Here is a 23,704-nt window from a genome sequence, read left to right on the forward strand (position 1 = left end):
CAGAATTATTTGCTGTTTTATCCCTGCTTTTTCATTCCTATAGAAAATGTGTTTCCTAACTTGCTTCAAAAACTCGAGATTTATAACTGTTCACGTAAAGCACCCCCTACCCTCCACTCAGTATTATAATGTTTACCTGCTGGTTTACCCATTACATCAACATGTTTTTAAACTTTATGGGATTGGGGATATACCTTTTTATATCTTTTCAATGTCATGCATGGTTATATCATTGCCTTTATGAATGTGAGACATGTCATGACCCTCAGCCATCAACAAGAAAGCTGACAATACCTCCCTTAAAGAGTAGGCCAAGAAAGGGTTTGGGATTACATCAATACTTTGAGAGCCTTATGCAAAAGGATATCAGAATGTTGTTTACAGCAATATTAAAAAAATTAAACTGTTTGGCACTCAGATGTAAACATAGATCCTTAAATTTATATAAAGTGTTTTGAATTTCTCTGACAAAATAATCATGTAAACAGAGCATATTCAGATAAAATGATCCTAAATATTCCAGATGTCCTAGATGATAAACATCAATATAAACATTGCTGTATCCATTTTTTTCTTTCTGTTTCTTAAACCTACCAAGTTAAAATGTTTCTTGGAGAAACCTAATACAGAGAGATTTTTGTTTTCTCTTTGCACGAATATTAATCTTTCATGAAACAAAATATTGAGTGTTGTTTATGTTTAGAATATTGGTTAAGACTCCTGAAGACTATTTTCCTTTCTTAAACATCTGGTTGTCAAACAAGAAATGTCAACAGACTTCCAAGTTTGAGAAGCCAAATAAGCAGAAATTTTTTCACAATGATGCTCGTTTCAGAGACTCTCCATTAGCCTTTCTGGTGGGAGTTCTGACGGGGGAATTGAGAAAGCCATGTGGAAAATTCTACTGTTAACTGCAAAGTTCTCAGCCAAATACTGTTCAGGGAGCTTTGACTTTGTGGCTTGGTTTTATACATCAACCTTCTCATGTTACATTCACTAGCCTTAACCCTGATATGAACTCTTGAAAACTGAAGAGTCATTTTAAATAAGCATTTTCCCACCACACAAAGTATTCTGTAAGAATTCTGCCATCACAAACCACACACTCCAATTGATGTGTTTGCAAATCTTCCCTCACATTGGTCATTTTCATTCTTCAAAGTCTCACTTGCCCTGAGTTATTCAAGAAATAACCACTCTCTTCTTGTGTGAGAACACCAAATTATTTTTTTCTCATTTTAGAATTTTTAAATCCACGTTCTGTGTTTGAAAGTCAAGTTATACGTTATAAAGTAATTCAGCGTGGTTACTGGAATTGTGACAATGCGAGTGAATATATGAATACTCGTAAAGCTGTGTCTTGCTGCTCTGAATGCTCCCTCTCTCCTTTTCTTTTCTACTGACAATGTATTTTATGCTTACCCAATACCAGCTATGCCAATAAGTTTTTGTATGCATTCCCTGACCTCATACTCACAATTGTAAGATGGTATTAATTTTCCCATTTGAAGTTGAAAAAAACAAAGCATATTTAACTTGTGTTAGTGAGTAAGGGGCAGACCTAAGATCTGAAACATCAAGTGGAGTAGATTCTATTACTTATGCTACACTGTTCTCCTATTGTCTCTCTTTTAATCAAATATATTTGAATTACGTGTATGTATGTCACAAAACTACATAACTATATATGTTTACATAATTACACATTATAATTATACATTGTAAGTATATGGTTATTTTATATATTATACTTAAATAACATATAATGTATAATTATGTATGTTATAGTGTAAATAATATGAATATGTATTAGAAAATCATATAAAATATATCTAATTCGGGGTGCCTGGGTGGCTCAGTTGGTTGGGCGTCTGACTTCGGCTCAGATCATGATCTCACTGTTTGTGAGTTCAAGCCCCACATCAGGCTCTGTGCTGACAGCTCGGAGCCTGGAGCTTGCTTCAGATTCTATGTCTCCCTCTCTCTCTGTTTGCCCCTGCTTGTGCTCTGTCTCTCAAAGATAAATAAAGATTTTTTAAAAATTTAAAAAATACATATATATATCTAATTCATGGGGCGCCTGGGTGGCTCAGTTGGTTAAGCATCTGACTCTTTGTTTCAGCTCAGGTCATGATCTCACGGTTCGTGGGTTCGAGCCCTGCATCAGATGCTTGGAGCCTGTTTGGGATTCTCTCTCTCTCTCTCTCTGCCCCCACCCCACTCGTGCTCTCTCTCTCTCTCTCTCTCTCTCTCTTTCTCAAAATAAACTCTAAAAAATCATTTAAAAATAATATATGTAATTCAATACATACATTATATATGCAATACGTATGTGATTATAGCATCAGGGTTCCAAAAAATTTGTAATCTATAAGTATAAAGTCACGAGAACCAAGGTGTTCTGCAGATATAACTGAACAGGAGTCAGTACATTTTAGTCCTATCTCATACTTTGAAAATATCCCTGTTCCAGACCTTTACAGCTCTCAAATTATGATTGCCTCTTCACACAAGCCAGTCTAATAATGGCCCCATAAATTATGCCACTCTAAAAGAATTATGACTACTTCAGCCAGGAGTGGATGTGGCAATAGTTTTTGTTAAAGCAGCTTGTATTCATTACAATGAACAAGACTTTACTTGTAAAACTAGTCATTCTACTGAAGATCATGTGAAGCTATGGTTTGGTGACGTAGAAAGAAAATAACCTGCTGGCAAACGTGTTGCTGTTTTTCTTTATGTTGACAAAGATCTAACAGTATCCACCAGAAGAGTACATAGCAAATGAACATGTGTCTGCCATGATTAGTTGTTTCCTGTGCTATATTGGTTAAGTACTTTTAAAGTAACCCTGGATGCATAATAAACACAGCTTGAATTTTCCTGTGCTTGTGTGGTAAAGATAAAGATTTAATAAATGGCCCTAACACTCATATTTTAGGCATTTGGTTTAGAAATAACAGCATACATTTCCTTTGTGGTCCCTTTAACTCATTTTCAATCTACATCAGTAGATTTGGGCTGGATAAACTTGTTTCTGCCAGATAAAAGAATATAGTCTAATGAAACATAATATTCAAATAAAGGAGACTGAAGGCTATTTTTTATTCAAGAACAAAATTTCAAAGGACTAAGATCAGCTTTAAGTGATCATTTTTTTTTTTTATACGCATGCACCAGCGTGGACATCCACATATATGTCTCCATTTTCTGTGACAGCAAAGCAGATTTAAAATGTAAAACTGACAATTTGAAACTTTTATTGGATAAGCTGGTGCTTGGTTTTGTTTTTGCTTTTGTTTTTTGTTTTTTTGTTTTTTGTTTTTTTGTTTTTTGTTTTTTTTTGCGCTGAGATCTTAACTTGCCAAAAATAAGCTCTTTATCTTATCTTTACCATTTCTTAATAGTATGGTATATACAGCAATGATTTCAAACAGAAATATTTTCTACTTTGCTTTTTGGTAGAGCAGGCTATTTCACTGCACATAAAAGAAGTGATATGGGCAGCGTATAAAGGAGCTAAAACTAATGAGCTCTAGTATTTAAGAAAAAAAAAAGTGTGAAGTCAAGTTAGAAGTGGGTGAGAAAAATGTATACAAAGTAACTACAAGGGCAAGCCTGAGAAGTTATGCAGGCATTAGTTTACGAATAGGTGTGAATATAACTTAAAATGCTCTCAGAAAAAAAAAGTGTAAAACAGGGTGTAGAATAAATTAAGTGCATGTTTACAGCTGTGATGCCTAAAAAAAAAAAAAAACAAAACTCTCACCAACCAGACTAAGAATCATGGGGCCTTAAAGATACTGCCTGGTCAGAAATAATGTAATTTCCATAATGATACTAATAGTTGTCTTTGAAAGGCTATAAAACATCTATAAAGACATCTACGCTGGGTTACTGACTAAGGATAGCTTGGAGTTTCCAGTTGGGCAGTTTTGATACTCCTAGAAATCGGCTCTCTTTGACTTACAGTTGAGCTACAAAGAATCTCACTATGCATTTCATTCCCAAGAGGTAGAAAGTGTGTCTGAGTGGGAAGACACAAATTAACTTGTCATCTGGAAGGAGTGTGGGACATAGAACTTTAAAAGATGGGTAAATACCTGAAATTTTTTAATGCTTTCTTTCCTTCAGTTTAGATTTGCCTTAATTTTCAAAGTAAGCCACAGTTAGACACATTTTCATATAGATTTTAGGTGTTTGCCTTGACATTCTTTTATTCCGTGTTAATTAAGACATTTATGATATGTGTTCTTTGTGAAATAAAGATCATGGGATTTGGAATCAGAAAAAGTCAGTTTAGTTCTGGCTAAACTTGAACAAATCATTTATTTTGCCTGAGTCTAAGTTTCTTGGGGCTATTAAAATCTTCAAAGCATTGAGTAAGTCAGTCAAATGATAATCACTAATTTTTTTAAAAACAGAGTAGGTACTAAGGTAGATGCTTTAAAATTATAATTCATTTAACCCTCATAATTCTCAAGGAAAGGATTATTCATTTCATTTTTCTGATGAGAACTAAAAGCATAAAGAGGTAACTAATCAGCGTCAGCTCACACAGGTGGTAGGTGTGGGAGCCACAAATTAAATCCAAGCCTGTGTTATCTCAAAGACCATGTTCTTTTCATTATGGCACCTTACCCCCCCTAAAGGATACGACTGTATTTTATAAACTGAGAAGTTTATTCAATGTTATTCTAATTGAATGCAAGGTTAGTGATTAGGATTTTTATCACTTAATATAATCAGTTAACCCTTTGCTTCATATTTTGAGCATGTCATAATACACTGTAGCAATTTCTTCTTTCCACTTTCTATCCTGGTTGACATGTAAACGAAAGCTCAGGAAGAAACCTGTGACAGATATTTTCTCTCCCTTCTGGGCCCACAGCCAGACCACCTTTCCCAGCCTCCAATTCAGTTACAGCAGGCAATGTATTTAAAGTTCCAGGTGATGAACCATGGGCAGAAGTAATGTACAGAGCCTCTGGGGCTGGCCCAGAACACTTTCCATTTTTCTTTCTTCCCTTACCAGCTGTTTCAATGCCAAGGTCCCAGAAGGGGACTCCAAAGCCCTTGGGGATGGTAGAGCCATTAGACAAAAGGAATTATGTCCTTAAATAACTACATAAAATAGAGCTGCTTCTACTCCCAGACCATGCCATCCACACTCTGCTCTAACTTGAGTAATCCACCTTTGCTGTCTTAAACTACTCAGATTTGGGAGTAATTCATTACATTCGTTAGTCTGCCCTGACTCATTTAAGAGCATACCTAAGAAATGGTTTATTGAACCTGACCTGTGGCCCATTTAGCTCAGGTGCCTGTCTCACCTTTGCACAGGGGTACATTACATAAGAATAATGAAGTAACAATGGCCGCTACAATTCTATAAAGTACCTACTATGTGCTAGGCTTATAGTTAAATGTTAAGTACAAGCCACTGACCTCAGCTTTACATATTTTATTAAATCTTCACCCTATGAGAAGGGCACTATTCATTATTTTCACTTTACAAGAAAAAAAAAAAAGATTCTAATTCAGTTTAAGCCACTTGCTCAAACTCTAATACAATTCATTCTGACTCCTAAACTATAAGTCTGTATCCATTATACAGGAAGGTTTTGTTGTCCTGGATTCCTTAAATAATCTAACCACAATGTATCATTATAAATTTACCTAAACATTTAAGCAATGTATGTATAGTTTCAATTTGAACCACCAATATTTAGACCTTTCCAATCTTTACTAATTTCTTTACATGTCTTCGAGCTTCTTGCTTGGAGCTGTAAGAAGTGACCCCTCATTCTCTGCAATTCACTGGCTTTCCTGATGCAAAACCTCCAAAATATAGCTTATCATGTAGTTTTTGAAACTCCATTTTTAAAATAACTTCATAAAAGTATTTTGGTTGACCTCAAAGAGGTTTTCTACTAACTTCCAGGATTTCCTTTTTGGTCATGAGAGAACGTTGAGCCAATTTTTTTGAAAAAAAAATCATCTATAAATTGTCCATTAGTTCTGAAATAAAGTTCTAATTATTCTCCGTAAAGACAGACTTACCCTTGTGTGTATCAAAGTTACTGACCATTTTCTGCTCACTCTCAGAGCCTGCGGTTTTTTCTCCTCTCAGATATTACTGGCCAGAAAAGACTGTATCATATATAAACTTGAACATTTCCCTCTGCCTTCTTTACTCCAATACTCAATAAAACAACATCACCGCCACTAATCTGCAATGGACACTAGTGGCAGTGCTTTATCTATGTGGTAAAATAACTGTTCGTCATTAGTCAGTTCTTGGTTTTTTTAAAGCCAGTTCCCAACCACTGATGTATGTGGAGGCTGTCTGTGCCCGCACAAAACGAGAGGAATGATGGGGGGAGGGGAGGAGAGAGGAGGAGGAGACTTTGTCATGACCATTGAAATGGGTAATGAGAAAGATACAGAATTGTATATGTTTATCTCATGTAAGTGAGGACTCTGCATAAATTGGTTTATAATGAACTGTTAGTAACAGGATTCATACTTGCTCTTAATGCAACTACTTTTTTTTTTTTTTTGGCAATAGGGTAGTTTAGGATTCTTTGTGGGCAGTGAAAAAAAACAAGTGTTTCTTATCTTACACTCTTCTACCTTAACTTTACCACCCTGTACATTTATCCTTTCTAGCTCTTCACTATAGATACTGGAAACATAAAGGATAAAAAGTAAAGACTGGGTTACCATATCAATTAAATTAGTGACCTCTAAATAGGTTACCCAAATCAAAATTTTGCCTCTAAAAAAGCTCCAGCGGTAATTGTTTTCACCTCTGTGGCCCCCAAGGAGCACAGTGTCCATTTTTCCTTGATTGTGGGTGAAGGCTGGGAGCAAAGCCTCATTACTTCCCCTATTACTCTTTTCCCCTCTCCCTGCCCTGCCCCCCCTAAGTTTCTCTATCTACAGGGAAGGAAAAAATTATCATACAAAAAGGACAAGACTAGTTTTAGACTCTGCTCTTAATTTTCTGAAGATTTTCCATGAGGAGATTCTAGATTGCCCTAGAAAATAAGCATTCTCTCCGTTTCATGTATCATGTCCCCCAATTCCACCCTCTACAGAGATAGCAGGATAACCTCTCTAAGACATAAGGTGCAGGTTTGGGGGCGCCTGGGTGGCTCAGTCCATTGAACATCCAACTCTTGACTTCAGCTCAGGTCATGATTTCACGGTTGGTGGTTTCAAGCCCGCCCCCCACCCCTCACGCACCCACCCACCAGGCTCTACGCGGACAGTGTGGAGCCTGCTTGGGATTCTCTCTCTGCCCCTCTCCCACTCACTCATTCTCTCTCAAAATAAATAAATAAATACAAATTTAAAAATGTAAGTTGCAGGTTTAAAACTCTAAAATGACTTTCCCCTCCCCCTCCAGAATAAAGTCCCAGCATCTCCACATAGCCACCGTCCTCCTGCACAGTGTCTACTCCCGGCCGACCCGTCCGGTCTTCCCATCTCAGAGATTTTGCATCCACAACACAGCACTAACACAAGCAAGCAGTCTGCAGTCTGCCACTTCCAGGGCTTGGTTTATACCTCTCTCACCCTCCACTCTGCCTATTGCCCCCACAGTCGCACAATTCCATGTCACCTCCCCAGGAATCCTTCCCTGAAACTGTCATCCCCTCCCCTACCTCGGATTGGCTACACTGACTTTCCCTTGGATGCCATAATAACCTGCGCCCAACACCATCACTGCTTTTGCCCCGTTACGTTTTAATTATCTATGTACCTGTCTTCATCATTATACTGTTAGCTGGAGGGCAAAAACCTTGTCTTTTGTTTTTACATCTCAAGGTCCTAGCAGATGTTCCAGCACATAGCAACTGATATTTTGCAAATGAAAACGTTAAGTGTATTCACAGTAAGCTCATGTGACCACCCAAATTAAGTTCTGACAAACTTCACTGATATGCATGTCTATGGACGCTGCTGCCTCAAATCTGGTCTTCCAGCCTTCTTTTTAACTGAGGACCTCTTTTAACTGTATAGGGTTTTTTGCGTTGTTTTTTTGTTTTTTTGTTTTTTTCCATGTCTATAATCCTGCTTCTTTGAAGGTTTTTTTTTTTTTGGTTTTTTTTTTGGTACCTTATCAAACATTGTCTGGGTTTTTTCTTATTTTTTTCTCTCTACGTTCTCATACAGTATTTTGGTTACTTGGTAATGGAGTGAAGTGGTTGGCAAAAATTATACTGCAACTTATGTGTTTTTTTTAATTATCCTTAACTAGTTGTACATGCTATGACATTTTGATAACAAACTATGATTTAACCAACTTAAATTATTTCAAAGTATGTGCATCTGCACCCATTTTGACCATCTGTAGATTCAAAATTAATATCGGTCTATACAGTAGCTTTACTGATTATTGGTTTCAGATTATGCTAGTCCATGGGTGTTTCAAATTTCTGCATTCTTGAAGCTGAGGGTTTCGTCAACTTCCTTTCCTCCACCTCAAATTTTCATAACAAATTTTGCTGCAGTTAGGATATACCAACAAATATACCTATGGGCAGAACATTTTGATTGTTTATAATGCAGCAGAGTAAAAAGGTACTTGATTTTATGATTAAAGTAAAGCTAAAAATGACTTCTTGTGACAGTTTTTAGCGTCTAAAACTTTTCACCTCCCAAAGCGCAAAGTAAAGACTGTGCATATGTTATGCTACAAGACACACAAAACATACAAATAAACGAGGAAAAACTTTGCCTTGTACATATAGCATAAGTCTATTTACTCTACAAAGAAATTGACAACAGTGACTTAAAGAAACATGGCTTGTTGGTACACTAGCAATACGCAAACATTAAAGTAAGACATAATGAATATCAAAATGTATTTCCAGTAAAACTTAAATGATTACATCGAGATGATAATAGTATCTCTCTTTAAGTGGACAAAATATAGGTTTTTTTTCTTCTTCTCGATTTTCTGGATTTTCCAGTTTTCCAAAATAAAGATCTGTTCAAATAGGAAAATTACTTCTGTTCCAAAAAAGAAATAAACAAAGACAGTATCTCTGCCTTTCTATAGCTCACATTTCTAACCATAATCTCTACTAATTTGCAGGTTTTAATGTATTTTCACATTTAAAATGTCATTTGACACACTCAAGAAAAGAGAGTCCTACAAATGAGAAAAATTAGGGTCAAAAATTAAGGAAACTTTCTTAAGATTGCCCAGCTAGCTATTAAGTGGCAGAGACACTTTTTAAACAAATTCTGATTCTATCTTGAGTATTGACTATTTTGTTGAAAAAGGTAATCATAGACATGTGAAGAAGGTACAGGAGGGAGAGAGCCACAAACCTGGAAAACAGGAGGGGTATCAGGAGGAAAACCAAGAGCTAACATTCACTCATTGTGGACCACATGCCCCACACTGAGTTAAAAGGGCGGCACAGAGAATGGCCTTTAATCTTCGATGAAGTACTTATTATTACCATCTCAGTTCTACAAAAAGGGAAACAGAAGTACAGAGAGGCCACGAAAGTTGGTCAGTCACGGAGATGTAAGTGGCAGGGCCAGGATTCAAACCCACACATTCTGACACATTCTGGGTCAACATATTCTGACTCCAGGGCTGCTCCATGCTAGCTAGTGGCATGAGCATAGAATCACCAAAAGACCTAGTCAAGTTTCAGGTTTCCTTGAAAGACCAGAATGATTAGCAATGAATCAGTTTTCAATCAGTTCAGCAACCTATGATCTTTTAAAACTCATCATTTAAAAAAATATTAGTTTTTGTTGCTTTTTAACAGATGAAGGGAAAGCAAAAGATTAAACAGCAAAATGTAACCGTGATTTAACAATCTTTTTAAAACCATGACTGTAGGGCACCTGAATGGCTCAGTCAGTTAAGCATCCGCCTGTGGCCAAGATCATGATCTCATGGCTCCTGATCTGGAGCTCCGCTTGGGATAAAACATGAGCCCCGCTTCTCTCTCTCTCTCTCTTTCTGCCCCTCGCTCATTTGTGCCCTCTCTCTCTCTCTCTCTCTCAAAAAAAGAAAAAAAAAAACATGATTGTGGGAGAAAAAATGCTTTTATTGCATGAAAATACAAATCAACTGGTTGTATTAATCATGAAGCAGATTCAACAGCAGAATCGACACTAACAGAATAACCATCTGATTTTCAGGTTACAGCATCACTTCAACCTTCCCCGTTTACTTATAAAGCTAACATCCTGGCTTTGGTTTTCCTCTTGCTCAGAGCCCTAGCTGTCACCATTTTAAGTGGGAGAGCAAGGATATCTGTTTATGTATGTGTCTGTGTGTATATTTGCATGTGTATGTAACAAATACACATCGACAGAAAGAGAGAGACTTTTTAAGGGTCTTGCCTTCTCATACTAAACCCACCAATGGAGTATTTTACTTTGGACTTTACTAGACTTTGCTGAAAATAAATTTTCTGACCCATGACGCCTCCTGAGTCAAAAAAGAATTTTTTTTTTTAATCTTTGAGTTCTATAAAATTAGATTTGAATTTAACCACTTAGCCATTCCAGATTACAAGTCTGGTTTCCTCCTGGGTATAAACCCAATGAATATAAATCATTATCTATTACAATCCCACTTGAACATGGTACACTTCATAAAACAAGCACAAGAAGAGTGCAGCTAGATTCTAACGGAAACGCTAAGTCTCAGGTTTATTTAATTTCCTTTAGACTTTCTACATGGAATTTAGTGAATCAATTATTAAATATTAGCGTCACTCCTGGCATTAGATAATCTACTAGCTTTCCTGACCTAAGTATTACCAATTCACTTCCTTTGTCTGCACTGATTTTCCAGAGAGAGAGACCCAAGATAAATTGCCTGGTAGATTTTAAACTCTTTACCTTTAGACATTTCCTTTGCTGTTTTTTTTTTTTTTAATCCTTGCAAATTTAGACACGACAGAAAACTGTTATTTGCCTCATAATGGCCTCTTCAGTGTGTTTCATAGTCTTTTGTAGAGAATAATGACATAATGATAGTGTTCTCAGACCTATATTTTCTACTTGATAAACTAGCAATTATATGATTAAAGCATTTTTAGAAACTCACATTAAGTATATGATACCCTAGAAACCAGTCCATCATGTAATTACACAGTCAGGAGAGAAATAATTTACATAACTAAAAACCATCTGAAACAGTATTCAGGACCAATATGTGATTTTTCTATCAGATTAAGTATTTCAAAAATATTAAATAATTTAATTATAATATACTTTTAATGTTAGGATTAAAAATTCTGAATTTTATAAACTGTATTTAAACTTTAAATTTTTGTACTTAGTGAAAGGAAACTATGCGAAACTCTGCTGAAAACATGTGCTAATGTGCTGGGTACATTAGGACCAGTATAGAGAAACCTTATGATTTCTCTTCACAGAACACATACTTAGAACAGAGAAGGTTCTGTTCTAAGCAGGCTATGCCTAGGTATTCAAGCTCTATGATGAACATCAACTTTGCCCCAGACATTTCTTAGATATAGCTTATAGGCAAATTTGATTAGATCTTTGTGATTTTTTTTTTTTTTTGAACATCAGATTACTACACCTACATTGTGTTGAGTTGGAGGAGATATAAACATATTCATACATATCATTTTCTTTAGAAAATAGGAAAGACACTTAATGGATGTCCAAGAGATTCAAACACCATATGCCATAACCAAAGGATATAAACACCATCCTTAAAACATAAGATAATGTCTCTTTTCAGTTTTTTGCTCAGCTTCTGGAAGAACCAGTTACTTTGCTTTTCCCAAATTCACTGAGGAAAACTATAAAAAATTATAGAAGTATATCCTGAGGTCTAGCCCTTCAAAGGGATAATTTCATACACATAATCACAGCAGTGAGAACTACCTCAAAAAGTAAGCATGCATTATTAAGTAAAAATAAGGGTGCCAAACTCTGTGTATTAAGACACTGTGTGTTTAAGAAAAACAATATATATTTATATATTTGCATGGGGTTATAAGCATAAAAAATTATTTCTGTGAATGTACACAAGAAACTTATACCTGGGTTACCTTGTTCATATCCATGGCAGGGAAGGATGTGTGTGAATTAAGCATGTAGGCAGGAAACCAAGCATGACTTTTCCTGTGTATTGTATACTTTATGATTTTCGAATCATTTGAATGCATTATGTACTCGAAAAATATGTCAATCTTAAAAAAAAAAAAAGAAAAGAAAAAGGAAAAGAATGCAAGGGGTCTTGATCCATGTGTGGAGATAAGAAATATAGACCAAGTATGTTCTTAACTATGATACCAAGTGAGTTTTAAGAGCAAAAAACAGCAAAATTAGATGCCTCTTGTTACTAGTTTATTCCACCACCACTACCAGCCCTCAATGAGGTTGGCTTCTATGTTTTCTAACTCAAAAAGAGTTATGTTAACATTTTGTGTTAATAATGATAGCAATAGAATCAGACCACCACAAGGCATTTGGGTATCCATATCTGATGATCAGCAAAATCGTAAATACCCTTGACAGTTTCTGAGAGATATGATGAGGAAATCAGCCAGGGCTAACAACTAATTGCCACCATCGTATATAAAGCTTACCTTGACCCTCAGTAATGTAATCGGGATATCCATTCTCAAAGCCTCTGCTATCTAAAGCACTACAAAGGGGTGGAGATAAAAACAAAGATAGCGAGGAAGTACATAAATACCATCACAACATTGCTGATCTGACCAAACTTATGTGCTGTTATCTGTTTTTTCCAGATCTACACTTCGTGAAACATTCGCTTTACAACTGAGTAACCATCCCCTCTGATATTAGGAAACAAGAAAAAAAGAATTATTAATTTGTCAGTCCTGTGTAAAGAATAATAATGATGGAGATACCATCTGACATTGGCATAAAGCTTCACAGAACTATCGCTTACAGAACCTCATGGCCCCATCATCTCTGGGAATTAGGTAGGCTTGGCATCATTAACTGTACTTCCGGGGGGGGGGGGGGGGGAGGTGGGGGGGAGGGGAGAGCCTATTTCAAGGCTAGCAAGTGGCAGGCCTAGGACCCATCCCAGGTCTTCTGAGCTCATGTTCACTGCCATTATATGCTGTGCGTCTTCTCAGCATCTGGGTTTTCTCCTTCCCCAAAGAGCAAAGGCTTGCCACAGTTTTGGACAGTTTGATACATAATAAAGTTTACCGCTCCATTGAGGAAGGAGGCCAACAACATGCTGTTGTCTAGGTCTCTAGTGAAATTTCTTTATAAAGATCAAAACTGTTAAAAAGGAACTGCAGTATTTTGCAAAATGAAACAAACATCGATTGCAACATTTGAGCTTTCAACTGGGACTTAAGAACATCGTGTCCTGTAATTTTGATTTTAGATAACCAATTGTAACTACTGATACAACTCCTGGCTGACCTTGTCAGTTTACATCTAGGGATGCATGAATGGAAAAAATATTGAATTGTTTCTTTATTCTATTTCTGCCTGCTCGTAAAAATCCCATCTTCCTAGCCACAATGGGAGGCAATGTGGTAGCATAGCAATATAATACACTACAGAAATGAATCAAAACTTGATGGGAAATCTAAATCACATTATACTTTGGGCTATTCAAATAAGAAAAAAAACAACCTTGAAGAAGTCTGTTCTGAGTTTATTTGCACTGCCCTTTGGTATATGCTGGTAGAATTTCATTGCACCGTGTAAGGTCTTCAATGTAAACCTTTAGAGGTCTTGAGTTCAGGCAGGCTACGCTGTTGTCACTAATTTCTTGTGTTAATGTTATACTGAAAAAAGTTTTAATCTTTTGGTATAAACAGAGCAAGATAAAAAAGAAAGCTTTTCAAAACTAGACTTTCAGAAAATTAAAGACAATAATTATGACATTAAAAAATGTCACCATTTGTGCCTTGATAATATGAACTATCACAAAAATGCCATTTTAATTGTTTTACCATATATTTAAACATTTTGTGTTGTTTTTCCCAGTAGGGCCAAGCTTAGTTTAAGACTATTTTTAAAAATTTTTTTAATGTTTATTAATTTCGAGAGAGAGAAAGCACCAGTGGGAGAGGGTCAGAGAGAGAGGGAGACACAGAATCCGAAGCAGACTCCAGGCTCTGAGCTGTCAGCACAGAGCCCAACACAGGACTCGAACTCACTAACTGTGAGATCATGACCTGGGCCGAAGTCGGACGCTCAACTGACTGAGCCACCCAGATGCCCCGAGACCATTTTTTTTACTAGAAATCATGATACTACTGAACTCTAAGGAAAACGCTATCCATCACACTTCTGTTGCAGTCATAATTACTAACGCTTACATATAAAGTATATATAACGTAAATATGTGTATGTGTATAACTTGACAGGTAAACTTTTTAAATAAAAAATGAAACACTTTAGTTTTTCTCTTTTCCATAAAACAAATCACGTCTAATGAATTTCACTTAAATTTTACAGATAGATGAAACAAAAGAGAACACAACGCAGCAAAGAATTTCAGTGTATGTTGAATATCACTCAGGTCCTGTTGATAAAGACACCTATCACAGGAGCAGATAATCCTGGGATTTGGGGGCAGGTACATGAAAGGCTCTATGATAACGCTGCCGGTGGGTGCTCTTGGGGTCAGAAGATGTGGAGGCCAGCCCTGACCTCTCCTGACCTAGCCATCCACTCTACGCTTGACAGCCGAATTCTCACCGTCACATCTTTACAATGGAGATCACCATTCCTGTTTTAGGTGGTATTTGGGGAAAATTAAATTCAGCATCTAAATGAAAATACCTAATATACTGTAAAATGGCACATAAACGTAAGATAGCACTATGACTAATAATACCTGAATTTTAATGCGAAAGACCATGCTAAGATTGTAGCGTACAAATTCAAACAATACAAAACGTTGTAAAAGTGAGTAGCAAGAATAAAATAGGCTATCATTTTAATTTTTATTTCATATGTTTTTAAAAATATAATACAGATGCTATTTATACTGGGGGAGCAGCAAAACATCTGTACCTATTCTTAAAGATTCATTTACATCTCCTACTCCTGCTTCTCAGGCAAAACACAAAATGTTCATCTCCTACTTGCTAGACGGAACACATAGATGTTAATAGCGTTATTTGTTTTTAGTGTTTATTTATTTTTGAGAGAGCAAGAGAGAGAGCACAAGCAGGGGAAGGACAGAGAGAGAGGGAGAGAGAGAGAAGGAGGGAGGGAGGGAGGGAGAGAGGGAGACACAGAATCTGAAGCAGGCTACAGGCTCTCAGGTGTCAGCACAGAGCCCAAAGCGGGGCTCAAACTCACAAACCATGAGATCATGACCTGAGCCACGGTCATAGGCTTAACCGACTGAGCCACCCAGATGCCGCAATAATGTTACATTTAATAAGGCCGTATGGGAGCTGGGGTCTTGAATCCTACAAACCTCCCAAAGTCCGCTAATTTTGTGAGCATGGGTACATAATGTGTTTCTGTTTCTTCAGTTACAAAAAGCAGTTAACAGTCGTACCAAGACCTCAGAAGACTTAGGGATATAAATGAGTGATCAAAGGTTTAGAGCTTAGCACATTGTCTGTCACATAGTAAGAACTAAAACATGTCTGCTGTTTCAATATGATTATATATTTCCTCATATGGGCATTTCAGACATGCCGACCACTTTCCAAATTCTATTTATAAACACCAAGGAGATAGGAATGCAACCCAGATTCACTTTCTTTCATGAGTTGGGGCACTTGCCCTATAAAGTCCATTCAGATGAAATCTAAGCGATCTTGCTTTCAAGTGTAGCTAGTGAACTTGATAACCAAGATCAACTCACCAAAAAAAGTTCTAACACACTCTAATAGCTTAACAACTGTATTTTCTAATCTTTAATTTTTTTTTTAACGTTTATTTATTTTTGAGACAGAGAGAGACAGAGCATGAACAGGGGAGGGGTAGAGAGAGAGGGAGACACAGAATCTGAAACAGGCTCCAGGCTCTGAGCTGTCAGCACAGAGCCCGACGCGGGGCTCAAACTCACGGAGTGTGAGATCATGACCTGAGCTGAAGTCGGACGCTTAACCGACCTAGCCACCCAGGTGCCCCTGTATTTTCTAATCTTAAATGATTACGATAGACTTAGTAAAGTTTTTTTTTTTTCAAATTCTTGCCTTGTAGTTTTTATTTCTTCATTTATTTTTTTTAATGTTTATGTTTGAGAGCAAGAGAGACAGAGCATGAGCGGGGGAGGGGCAGAGAGAGAGGGAGACACAGAATCTGAAGCAGGCTCCAGGCTCTGAGCTGTCAGCAGAGAGCCTGATATAGGGCTCAAACCCACGAGATCATGACCTGAGCCGAAGTCAAACACTCAACTGACTGAGCCACCCAGGTGCCCCCTCTTCACTTATTTAAAAAAAAAAAAAAAAAAAAAAAGGTATTTATGGAGCCCCCTATGACATTCTAGGTATTGTATTTGGTGGTGGAATACAAAGTCAAGCAAAAATACCTCTGCTTTCCTATTTTAAGAAAGATTGACATGGGGCCCCTGGATGGCTCAGTCAATTGTGTGTCTGACTTTTGATTTTAGCTCAGGTCGTGATCTCACAGTTCCATGAGTCTGAACCCCACAACAGGCCCTGTGCCCTGGCCAGTGTAGAGCCTCCTTGGGATTCTCTCTCTCTCCCAATCTCTCTGCCCCTCCCTTGCTCATGCTCTCACGCTCTCAAAATAAACATTTTTTTTTAAAAAAGATGGATACTAATCACAATCACTCCACAAAATGAATATAAAATTACAACTGTAAAAACTACTATACAGGAGAAAATCTAGCCCTAATGGGAGTAGGCCATTAAAAGGAAATGAACAAATTATGTCAATGGGGAAAACTTCCCTGAGGAAGTGAAAATTGAGTTAATATCTGAAGAAAGAGTGGATTTAACAGGATAAGAAGTGTAGAAATGTAAGCTACTGTGTTACAAGATTTACGATCTGGGTACCGGTAGGAAGGAACTTGGCCCCTTTCGGGCCTAAGGGAAGGCCAGTGAGACTGGACCTCAGAGAAGCAGCAGCCGGGAGGGCATCGATGAGGCTGGTGGACTGAGCCACTCCCTGAAAGCGTGGGTAAGACTGTTTTCTTATCCTACCCACAAAGGAAAACCACTGAAGAATGTTAAGCCTGGGTACGTGAGTGGTTTTGAGAAGAGGAAGAGGTTGACAGGATCCAATGTGAATTATGTGTATAATCAGTTTAGCGGGGGTCAGAGTGGTTGTGGAGAAAACAGTTAGGTGACTGCTGCTGGCGTTCAAGAAAGAGAATGTGAAAGCTTAAATTAGGGCAGTTGGGCTGGATGTGCTTATAAGTGATAGAGCAAGAGCTTGGTTTTCCATAATGCATGTATTCTTCTCTTTGATTGCACAGGCCTGTTTTTCATGTAAAGACATTTTTCTCTTGAAACGTTCTCTTGAAAGGCTAATGGTGGGTATGCCATTTAGAAATGCCAATTTCTAAATAATCAGAACCACCTCCCTTTGGTGAAAGCCTTGTCCTGCATTTCGGTAAAACATGGACTGAGAATGAACCAAAAGAAATAAGGTCCATTGAAATACTCTTTTTAGTGTGAAAATGCCACTTATTAGCAATCACTTAGGAAAAATTAGATCAAAGAGCAGCAATATCTTTGAAATGAAGCCAAAAGACAGACAAACACATCCCGGAAAGGAAAAGAGTCAGGGGAAACAGACTCTACTAACAGTAGTAATTCTAAAATAACCAATGGCATCATCTTTAGAATCTCCCCCAAAGACTAGCTGCTGCCTTAGCAAAAGTACCTCCCATATTTTGGCCACTAATCAACCATACCTAATACATAAAAGTGACACACAATAGTCAAGACACCTTATAGTACCACACACCAACTGAATGCAGAAATACACACACATACACACGCACAGCACTGAAATGAAGCCCACACATATCAAAGGATTAAGCAGAAAAGCAAAAAGGATAGCACAAAACATACCTTCATTTTGCAAACCAGACACACAGAAGCATCCATTACAATTGCCTCTAAGACAAATTGTATCTCTCAACTGAGAGGGAGAAAAAAAAAAAATGAAATCGTTGGCAGCCTAGTTCTCCCTGAGTAGAAGTGAGACATTAATTTAGATCATTGTGCACATTGAAAAGTTATTGCACTGCAGGGATTTCCAATTACATAATGCAGACTCGGAACTCTGTTTGGGTGTCACTTGGCTGCCAGCATCCATGGGTGAGCTGTGTAACACTCCTCTGTCATGTAGCTCATGTGAGAAAAGAATTCTGCAGTTCCAAGAAATGGCACTCATCTTGGAGACCTTCCCAGTTACACAAAAGAACATAATTTCCACATTATCCCCAGGCATACTGTCTAGGATGATAACTCTATGAGAGCTTTATGTGTAAATTATACACACAGTTCTACTAACGAAAGGCATGCAGACTGCCTTTTGGTGGTGGCAGGGCCGAGATGCAAAACCAATTTGTTTTTCAATTTTTTAAAAATGACACCTGAGCTCTCTAATAATCAAGCGAGACCGTGAGGGTTAGGTGGTAGATAGGGTAATTGCACCATGGTTATGTAACAGATCAGAACTAGAGCTGACAAGCAATGTCGAAAGTGCAGACCTAACAACCACCTCGTAGCTGGCTTATTTCAGTACTTCAGATTTAAGTCCTTCAAACTTTTAATTTCATACTAATCTCAATTTTTCATCAGGAACTGCACTCTTGCATTCTGGTTTAATTTTTCTGAAAAAAAATGGAATGAAAGCACACTTACGAAAAAAAGAGGCTGGAAGTTAAAAAAAATAAAAAGATGGATATTTTCATACTTATTGTCTATTTGGTGACAAAATTCCACATGTAGTACACAGTGTGTGCCAGACATGAGACAAACCGGAAGACGAGACCGTGTTCTTTTCCTCTAGCACCTCACACCTCCCTAAGAAGTCCAAAATATGAAAGCTTCTGTGTACTGCTTATCAGTACCATTTGGAGGACTTAATTTCTTGTACTAAATTCAATCATTTTAAACCAAATGAAGAACAGAGATTAGAAAAGTGAGGCAGGCTTAAGAACACTGAGCATTTGTTGAGAATTTACTATATATATGTAAGCTTTGCACATATTTAAACCTACTGACGGTCTTGCCATTAGATCATTATGTTCGTCATTTTAAAGATGGGGACACTGAAGTTTACACGAGTTAGAACACAAGATCCCAGATCTAAGAAGTGTAGTGTGAATTCAAACCAACGTGATCTGATTCCACAGTGCTCTTTTAAGTAGGTGACACACAATGTTACATTAGTTTCAGGTGTGCAACATAGTGATTCGGCAAGTTTGTATGTAATGTTGTGTTCACAAGTGTAGCTACCATCTGTCATCATACAACACTATTACAATACCCCTAGCAGTTCTCAAGTTTTGTTTAAGTTCATTGCTTGATTTGGGAACTTTTTTCCCATCCATTCTCCCTTTTATCTTATCTAGAAGAACTTATGGAGGAAATTAACCAAGCGTTTTTCTGGGTTATTTCATTATTGTTGAATATATAACCATGCTGCTCTCTCAAACTATTCTTCTCTTGCTTTCAGGCTAAAATTAATTTACTCAGCACCTGTCATCTGCCAAGCACTGGGTTATATGCTTTATGAGTAAAGATATGGTCCTTGCCCTATACTTACAGGAAAATCAGAATTAAGGTAATAAAGAAAGATCCAGTAAGTGATATGGTAAAAAGAGTGCAGGGTGCTAAGGAAGCAATGGCCAGCAGGGGGCTCAGGTGAGGCTACTTGTAAGAACTGGCATTGGAACTGTTGCCTGAAGCTTGAGGAGTACCTGGACCAGGTTCAATCTTTATGTCTCCCACCTTGACCTATCTCCCAGAATGTGGCTTTTCTCCATACTGCTCAACTAAATTCGCATTCTCATTGGCCTCCAACCATCACCTAATTTTCCAACAGAAACTAAACAGCTAAACTCTCCTGAACTCTTCTCCCTTTTTTATTTTTTTATTATTTACTATTTTTATTTTATATCTAGCATTTACCTTTATTTTTAGTCTTTCATTCAACATAATTATTTTTTAATATCATTTCTTTTTTTAATTTTTTTTAATTTACATCAAAATTGGTTAGCATATAGGGCAACAATGATTTCAGGAGTAGATTCCTTAGTGCCCCTTATCCATTTAGCCCATCCTCCCTCCCACAACCCCTCCAGTAACCCTCAATTTGTTCTCCATATTTAAGAGTCTCTTATGTTTTGTCCCCCTCCCTGTTTTTATATTATTTTTGCTTCCCTTCCCTTATGTTCATCTGTTCTGTGTCTTAAAGTCCTCATATGAGTGAAGTCATATGATATTTGTCTTTCTCTGACTAATTTCGCTTAGCATAATACCCTCCAGTTCCATCCACATAGTTGCAAATGGCAAGATTTCATTCTTTTTGATTTCCAAGTAATACTCCATTATATATATGTACATCTTTTTTATCCATTCATCCATCAATGGACATTTGGGCTCTTTCCATACTTTGGCTATTGTTGATAGTGCTGCTGTAAACATTGGGGTGCATGTGCCCCTTTGAAACAGCATACCTGTATCCCTTGGATAAATACCTAGTAGTGCAATTGCTGGGTTATAGGGTAGTTTTATTTCTAGTTTTTTGAGGAACCTCCATACTGTTTTCCAGAGTGGCTGCACCAGCTTGCATTCCCACCCGTAGTGCAAAAGAGATACTCTTTCTCCGCATCCTCGCCAATATCTGCCTGAGTTGTTAAGTTAGCCATTCTGACAGGTGTGAGGTGGTATCTCATTGTGGTTTTGATTTGTATTTCCCTGATGATGAGTGATGTGGAGCATTTTTTCATGTGTCAGTTGGCCATCTGGATGTCTTCTTGGGAGAAGTGTCTATTCATGTCTTTTGCCCATTTCTTCACTGGATGATTTGTTTTTTGGGTGTTGAGTTTGATAAGTTCTTTATATATTTGGGATACTAACCCTTTATCTGATATGTCATTTGCAAATATCTTCTCCCATTCTGTTGGTTGCCTTTTAGTTTTGCTGATTGTTTCCTTCTCTGTGCAGAAGCTTTTTATTTTGATGAGGTCCCAGTAGTTCATCTTTGCTTTGGTTTCCCTTGCCTCTGGAGACATGTTGAGTAAGAAGTTGCTGCAGGCAAGATCAAAGAGGTTTTTGCCTGCTTTCTCCTCGAGGATTTTGATGGCTTCCTGTCTTACATTGAGGTCTTTCATCCATTTTGAGTTTATTTTTGTGTATGGTGTAAGAAAGTGGTCCAGGTTCATTCTTCTGCATGTCACTGTCCAGTTTTCCCAGCACCACTTGCTGAAGAGATGGTCTTTATTCCATTGGATATTCCTTCATGCTTTGTCAGGATTAGATTAGTTGTCAAGATTAGTTGGCTATATGTTTGTGGGTCCATTTCTGAGTTCTCTATTCTGTTCCATTGATCTGAGTGTATGTTTTTGTGCCATCTTCTCCCTTTTTTAAATACCTGATTTAAACTATTTCCTCACCTTTTTTTGTTGATTTTCCATTGCATATATGATATTCTTATATATTTTTATATAAAACATGTAATGTGGTATATTAAATTATGTACTATATATGACATTAATAAAAAAATTATAAATTCAGTTAAAATATTTAAAATTGTATCCCTATCTTAAAAAATATTCTGTTATAGGAATCATTTTTGTATTATATGTGGAATTAACATATGTTAAGATTCTTTTGAAAAGCAAATAGATTACCTATGCTTGGAAATAACAATAAAAAATTACAAAGAATAATAAATACATATTCATACCCAAAATGCCATTGATCCCCAGATCTTCCTTTTGATTTATCAAGGGACAGAGATATTAGTTTTTTGGATTGGAGCCAGAAGGAAGAGTGGCATTTTTTTCACAATTTCTAAAATTGAGAGAAATGTTACTGTCTCTTCAGATAATAGACTTCATGTAGAAACGCCTATGGCTTTCCAACAGCCCTACCATTCAAAAGTATCCGAAACATGAGTGAAACTCTATACTGAATGGGATAAATCAACAACATCTTTATTTTGTCACAAAGATGAAAACCCAAGTATTTCATGAAGTTAGTTGAAAACAGACTTTGAAGCTGGGAATGAATAAATGTATCTGTAGGAGATTACATTTACTGAATTTACTATGGAAAATGTAATCATATGATTGACATGAGTTAAAATTGCATCAGCTTCCTAAATTTGTCATCTTTGTAGAGTAAAAGAGAACACTCAGAATTAAGAATGTTAACAGTTCATTAAAAGGTCATGGATAGGTCTATTTTTAGCACTTTGAGGAACCCCATACTGTTCTCTAGAGTGACTGCACCAGTTTGCATTCCTGCCAGCAATGCAAGAGGATTCCCCTTTCTCTGCAGCCTCGCCAACACCTGTGGTGTTTCTTGTGTTGTTAATTTTAGCCAATCTGACAGATGTGAGGTACTATCTTATCATGGTTTTGATTTGTATTTCCCTGATGATGAGTGATGTTGAACATCTTTTCATGCATCTGTCAGCTGTCCATTGACTGATAAATGGATAAAGAAGATGTAAGATGTATGTGTGTGTCTGTACACACACACACACACACACACACACACACACACAATGGAATATCACTCAGCCAACAAAAAGAATGAAATCCTGCCATTTGCAATAATGTGGGTGGAGCTAGAATATATTACGGTAAGCAAAATAAGTCTATCAGAGAAAGAGAAATATCATATGATTTCATGCATATGTAGAATTTAAGAAAAAAGCAGATGAACAGGATGAAAGGGAGGAGAGAAGAAAGAGAAACAAACCATGAAAGACTCTTAACATTAGAGAACTGAGGGTTCATGGAGGGAAGTGGGTGGGAGATGGGTGATGTGTATTAAGGTGGGCACTTGTGATGTGCACTGGGTATTACAGGTAAGTGATGAATCACTGACTTCTACTTCTGAAATCAATACTGCACGTATATTAGTTAATTTTAATTTAAATTTTTTTAAAAAGATCATGGAATATATTCTATATACGAATAAATTTTGTCTTTCTCTCCTTGCCTCCTTCTCTCCTAGTAAGGTAGGAGTTGATGAGGGAGTCCTAAGACTGTAATGGCCCAGCATGACACATGGTACTGTGGTGTTAGAGCCCAAAAGGGATTAGGAAGTTGATTAGAAAGAGGGAGAGATGGTGGGCAGAAGCCTGGAGCATAGTTGGAACCTGAGCAGGATAAGGAAGGTACCTATTTAGGAAGCAGTGGTACTGAGGCATGGAGGTGGGAAGTTTTACATACAGGGGAGGTATAGGGAACCTATACTCACTATACATATGATTTCTTTAGTATAGGGAACCTATATTAGTATAGGGAACCTATACTCACTATACATATGATTTCTTTATGGAAAGAGAGAACACTGAAATGAACTTCATGGTATTGGATCAGAATTGTAGTATCAGTGTAAATTCAAGGTTTTCATTACTCATTAACAGATATAAAAATACAAAATAAGTGTAAATTTATGTATGCATATATTCCCTAACACTGTCTACCAGGAGAACCTGGGAGCACTGACACTCCAGCAACAATAAACACATCTAACACCCAGATGATGGTTTC

General features: G+C 37.1%; 1 long non-coding RNA gene across 1 annotated transcript in view; it reads left to right on the forward strand.

The window, feature by feature from the left end:
* LOC125172069 (uncharacterized) overlaps positions 1–15,172 on the forward strand; it is a 29,909-nt gene extending 14,737 nt beyond the window's left edge. Inside the window, exons 2-3 of the long non-coding RNA XR_007154579.1 lie at positions 12,780–12,977; positions 14,482–15,172. This is a non-coding gene — a long non-coding RNA (uncharacterized LOC125172069). The remainder of the gene's footprint in view (positions 1–12,779; positions 12,978–14,481) is intronic.
* The last annotated feature ends 8,532 nt before the right edge of the window (positions 15,173–23,704 follow it).

This window comes from Prionailurus viverrinus, chromosome C1, assembly GCF_022837055.1.
Source record: "Prionailurus viverrinus isolate Anna chromosome C1, UM_Priviv_1.0, whole genome shotgun sequence".
NCBI classification, from domain to species: Eukaryota; Metazoa; Chordata; class Mammalia; order Carnivora; family Felidae; genus Prionailurus; species Prionailurus viverrinus.